Raw genomic sequence first — 6089 nt, forward strand, 5'->3', positions numbered from 1 at the left:
TAATTAAGAACCTGAAAATCAAATGTCACCATTACAAACCCTTCTTAAGTAGCTGTATTTCTTTGAATGCTTTCCACTCCCCGTCATCCTTACCTATTTACTGCAATTGCATCAAGAGAGAGAGTTGGGGGCTGGGGAAGTAGGACTAGAGGCAAGCAAGCAGGAAAGTCAAACAAGGGGGTCTCACTCAATGACTGGTTCAGCTCAGCTGCTGGGAGGGGCAGGTGGTGTCAATGGTTTCTGGGTCAGCTCTACCACCCCATGGGCCCAGGTAAAGGTATTTGCTCAATGAAGCTACATCTCCCATGTCAACTGCCCAACATGTTGTGGCAACAAAGAAACAAATAGCATCTGAGTAAGAAGAAAAAGTCAGGTGAGTAGAAACTGGGATTAGAATGACAAAATGTTTTTGGATTAAAAAAATAAAAGGCAGATTGACATCAAGGGAACACAGTCATTAGTCTCACTGGGTGGGGCTCCCCTTGTCCCACTTTTGGTTGTGAGAGAAAATCTGGGGTTCCTGCTGTAACAAGTATAAAGTCTGTCTTTCCTTCTTTCACGTCTAAGAACTTTTTTTTAAATATTTATTTATGTATACAAGAACAGGGGTACAAGTAAGAGGCGTCAGAGGGTGAGAGGATTCACCAGAGACAGAGTGGGGAACAGAACAGGCAGATTGACTGAAATACACTGCTGAGGGGAGCAGCGGGCGAGACAGGAGAGGTCTGCCGCTCCATATGGTTTTCTCCCTGACCGGCTGGGAATCGAACCTGCGCTGCAGAGGCTGCGGACAGCTTCACAGCGCAGCACTCAACCCGCTGTGCCACTGGGGAGGCCCTAAGAACTTTTTTTACCTCTAAAAATACCATGACCACAGAGACACTTCACCAGGAATAAACTATACTTCCTGGAACATGTTGGGACTACGCATTGTAATTGAATTACAAAATTCATCCCCATTTTACAGTGTGGCAACCTGCACCTGGCAGCCAGCCCCATCTTCAGTTGTTAGCAGATATGCCGCTGCTCCTGGGTCCTCGCTGTCAACATTTCAGTCCCTCAGCCTCCCTTTCATATGAGCAGCGAGATGACTTTCATATTCTCTTCTGAACTTCTTGAGGCCAAATAAGATGGCATCATCACAGTGCTTGGAAATGGAATCAGTTGGACACAAATTGCTTTAGCTCACCCTTGCTGTGTTCATTATTTTATCATTTGAATAGCATTTTACTAAAATATAAATGACACGTGTCATTGTGTCTATTTAAGGTGTATGTATTGATACATTTTTATATGTGTCCTCTAAGGATTAGTATATATGTGGATTTATACATACATGTGTGTCACAGACACACACACCACATCTATGGAGGCGACTACCATTTAGTTAATGCCTTTATCATGAACCATGATTATTATTTCCTTTTATCGTGGAGCAACTAAGATCTAGTTTCAGAGCAACATTGAAATTTATAGTATAGTGTTGTTTATAATCACTACACTGTGTGTTAGATCTCCAGGATTTATAGTAGTTACAATTCTTTACCCTTCAAAAGCATCTCTCCAATAACCCATCCCCACCCCCTAGTAATAACCACTCTACAATTTATTTATATGAGTTTAGTTTTTTTTAGATTCCACATACTATTGAAATCACACAGCATTTGTCTTTCTGTCCAACTTATCTCAATTAGCATAAAGCCTCCCTGAGTCTCATTACTGTGTTAGTGTTGGCTATGGGATTTCTGTGATCCCACCACGTCCAACTGTTTCCAGTTCCTAATTATTAGAAAGAGCATGACAGTGACTTTTGGTTCAAAATGTATATAAAGGAGTATTTAACTCTTGCTCTCTTATTTTCATTCTATTTATTGTGTTGGCTTATGAGCCAAGTTCTTAATTTAAATAAATTAATAAATGTGGTGCATCATGTTTTTCTCTTATATTTGTTACTTCTTATGTACTTTAAAGAGAACACATTACTCTATTTTTCTTCCTCCAGGCACATGACCTAGGGGTAGCTTTGTCACCTTATTAAAGAAACAGGAGACTAGAAGCTGGACCTCCATCCCTGTGAGGAACTGTCCACTTGCAGTTCACTCTCTTTCTGAGGAAGGAGGGTGCTGGGAAACAAGCTCCTCCTTCTTGGCTGACTCTGAATTATACCAGATGTTCCCTGAGCCCTGTGTGCTGGCAAAGTCTCTGCTGAGGTTTTCAGGGTCTGAGTTATAACATTGAGTTGACAAATATCTCAAGGGGAAAGAGGCTTGGCCCTGCTCTCTGCCTGTCTCTGAGTATCTGACTCCAAAATTCCTCACTGCCTTGGGAGGTCTGCAACACTAGTGACAAGTATTGGTATTTTCCAAGTTTTCTAAGAGCATTCTCAGAGCTTGCTTAAAACAGAGACCCTGTCATTGTCACAAGCAAAACTCTCTGTACAAAAGGTGACTCTAAAATTATACCATGACTGCTCCGTTACAGCATTCATCTCAGATCCTCCACTAGGTTATTATGTAATTTAATTCAGTTTGCCTCTCTTCAATCCCACTAAACTCTCACCTCACCCCATTGACCTGACTCTCCCTCCTCAGAGAGCACACAGCTCCGCCTGGTGGACAGAGGCCATCTCTGTGAGGGCAGAGTGGAGATCTTCACCAGGACTCCTGGGGCACCATCTGTGATGATGACTGGGACCTGCGTGATGCCCACGTGGTATGAAGACAGCTGGGCTGTAGAGAGACCCTCACTGTCACGCCTCCGCTCACTTTGGGGCAGCATCTGGACCCACCTGTCTCTATGCAGTGAGGTGCAAGGCAGGGAATCCTCCCTGTAGGTATGTCCTGGGGAGCCTCAGGGTAGAGAGATTGTGCACGTGAAGACTACAATACATTGTCTTAAAAAATAACATCTGAGAAACATAATGTGACAATACAGCTGAGTAATTCTTGTTAATGTAGGAGTATCTATGAAATAGGTAGTTTAATCATGAAATATTGAGATAGCTGGATAATTTTTCTGGCTCATGCACATCAAAGTGAAATATAGCTGAGGAAAAGACCCCTTAAACCTGAATAGAATGGATCCTCTGTTTAGCAGCCATCAGACTCTTAGGTGAGCAGGTATTTAGCTCTTACCTAGCCAACCCATTTACTTAGGTCTTACCTGATGACCTTGTCTAATTTAATTCCCTCAGCTCAGAGGCCAGATGCCCCAGGCAAAGGTTATGATGGTGCTGAAGATGTGCCAGTGCCCGAGACTCCTCATGCCTCTGGGATGAGTGAAGGGGAAGTTCCCCTAGAGGAAGAGAATGGGGTGAGGGTCACTCAGACAGGTGAGGGGTATAGTTGATCTGTGATCTTTCACTTCTGTCTCGAGAAGGATGATTTTTGAGCTCTTCCAGGTCTATCTTCCTGTATATTCAAAATTTGTGCAACCTCATATGTTTGACAGCACCATATTCTTTTCCTTAATGTTGGCAGGTGCCTTTATAGGGAGGAAAATCCATGGTGTTGGTATCATAACTTTATCCCCACATGTGTATAATTTGACTTGGAGATTAATTGAGTATATTCCCCAAATCTGACAGTGGAAATACTGGTAAAAATTTTTTGTTCTCATTGTTTGTGGAAGGTGGTTAGAGAATTTTAAGAAATTGCTGTTTTGGAATTTGTGAGGCATTTGTTTATATAGTATTTTAACACTAATATGTACAAGGTCTATAATATATTGTGGTCTTAAAAATTAAGCTCTGGTGTTGGATTCTAGACTCAGAATCTGGGGACAGCCAAGAGTTTTTCTGCTCCAGATATTTCTTTTTTTTTTTTTTAATTTTTTTTAATAGAGGCATGTTTTATTTATTTATTTGTTTGTTTGTTTGTTTGTTTGTTTGTTTTGTTTATACATGCACTGGGTACAGTCAGAAGCGCAGGAGGGTGAGAGAATTCACCAGAGCCAGAGCGGGGAGCAGAGCAGGCAGAAGGACCTAAGTACACTGCTGAGGGGAGCAGCGGGCGGCAGGAGAGGTCTGCGCGCCATGCGGGACCCTCCTCCAGTGGCGGGGAGCAGCCGGGGATCGAGCCGGCGCCGCAGAGGCCGCGGGCATCTTCGCAACCCAGCGCTCAACCGCTGCGCCACGGGAGAGGCCCCTGCTCCAGATATTTCAATGGGCAAATGAGATGCTGAGTCTCAGAAGCAGTTCATGTGACTGTGGGAGAGGGGAATGTGCTAGATGGATGCTCTAAGGCTGTGTCTTTGGACTTTTGGGAACACAAGTCAAGGCCACCAGCAGCAGAGCTGTCAGGAGGAGCTGAGCTTCTCTACATCTGCTTTGCTATCTCCTTATCCTTGCAAATTCAGACCTGGAAATTGTATGATTCTCCCTGTTCTTGGGTCAACTCCTTGCTAACTGGGTGAGCCAAGACACAGGTCTTCACAGAGCACCTCTGTGTGGCCACAGATCTCTGATGATCCAGAGACCACATGGTCTGGATTTTGATAGGTTTCCCTGATATATCCCTTGCTTTAGCTAATATGAAATAGTCTCAACCCCATGAGCATTACTGGCTCGCCAGGATACTTTCTCATCACCACTCACATGTCCTGCTCCTCTCTGGGCCACTGTCCTGTCCCCTTGACACAGCTCTAATCAAATTTTTCTTCACTGTATTAGACTCTTCTTTGCAGGTCACTAGGGGAGCAGCTGATGAGTAAGGAGGAGGCTAGTCCTGGCTATTCCCTAGGAAGAAAGGGAGCCCTGGATATGACGATGTTGAACGAACTAAGTGTCCCCGGAACATCCTCGGTGCTGTTCCCATGATGGTTTTTTTAATTAATTATTTATTTATTTATACAAGAACTAGGGTACAGGCCAGATGCACAGGAGGGTGAGAGGATTCACCAGAGACAGGCTGGGGAACAGAACAGGCAGACTGACCAAATACACTGCTGAGGGGAGCAGCGGGCACGACAGGAGAGGTCTGCTGTGCCATGTGGGACCCTCACTGGCTGGCCGGGATTGAACAGTCGCTGCAGAGGCTGTGGACAGCTTCATAGTGCGGCGCTCAACCGCCTGAGTCACCAGGGGAGGCCCTGTTCCCATGATGTTTAATTAAAATGGAGATGAGGACTCAGATCTTCTAATTACCTGTATTCTGATAGAGTAGTACTGACCTGTATTTGTATATAGAATTTGCTCAAAATTAAATATTCTGAATAAGCACTTTCTGATTTGTTGCTAAGGTAGTAAGTTTCATCCTAATTTCTCTTACACAATTGGTCCTCAGATAGAATTTTCTTCAAAAAAATAGGTGAGTTACCAGACTGTTTTCTCACCTCCCTCACAGGCTACTCAAGGTTTATTCTGCCCAGATTCACAGATGTTCCAGTGTCACTTCCTTAAAGTAACTGTAAGGAAATAGCGAAGGCTGCTGGAGAGAGACACCAAGCTCCATATGTGAACAGTTTCATGGGCTCAGCTCAGGGCTTTGCATTTTCTAACAAAGTTCCACGTTTTCCAAAAATAAGTGTAAATATTTACCATACATTTTAGAAAAGTTTTCCATTATTTTATAATTATTCTTGGTAGAATCTATTTTATTTTCAAAAATAGTTGTGTCAATTTGATAGTATAATCTTGTTGAATTACAATAATTCTGCAGTTAGAACGTGTATATGGAAGCATTCGCAGTGTTGGTCTGCAGATTACTAATTTTGAAATGTTGCTGTAGCAAATTTGAGCCAGAATTGATTTCCCCAAAGGACAATAACATTGTTTTGGTTGCCTGCTTGTCTCCTTCTGCCCCTTCTCCTCCACTGTCTCTCTAGATAGGACTCTAGTAAACAGGTGAGGATGGTTTATAATGGGAAGAGTTCAAAGGAAATACAGTAATTATAAAGTAACCTTTTAAGTTAAAAGGGTTTGTAATGAGGAGGTTTGAGTTATCACATGTTTAAATAAATACAGTTGGAGAAGAGAATGGGAAAGAGATGGTAATGGAAAAGGATAGAAACCATCAGGATTCTGAACACCTGGATGTGCAATTTGATGGAGAAAAGGGAGTTTGGGGATATTGGGGAATAACTAGACAAAA

At 43.0% G+C, this 6089-nt stretch overlaps 1 protein-coding gene across 1 annotated transcript in view; it reads left to right on the forward strand.

Annotated features, from left to right (window-relative positions):
• The window catches only part of LOC119247752 (C-type lectin domain family 4 member A-like), a 72905-nt gene that overhangs the window by 54582 nt on the left and 12234 nt on the right, over positions 1–6089 (forward strand). The window lies entirely within an intron of this gene.

This window comes from Talpa occidentalis, unplaced genomic scaffold, assembly GCF_014898055.3.
Source record: "Talpa occidentalis isolate TD23 unplaced genomic scaffold, MPIMG_talOcc4v2.1 talOcc4.16, whole genome shotgun sequence".
Taxonomy (NCBI): Eukaryota; Metazoa; Chordata; class Mammalia; order Eulipotyphla; family Talpidae; genus Talpa; species Talpa occidentalis.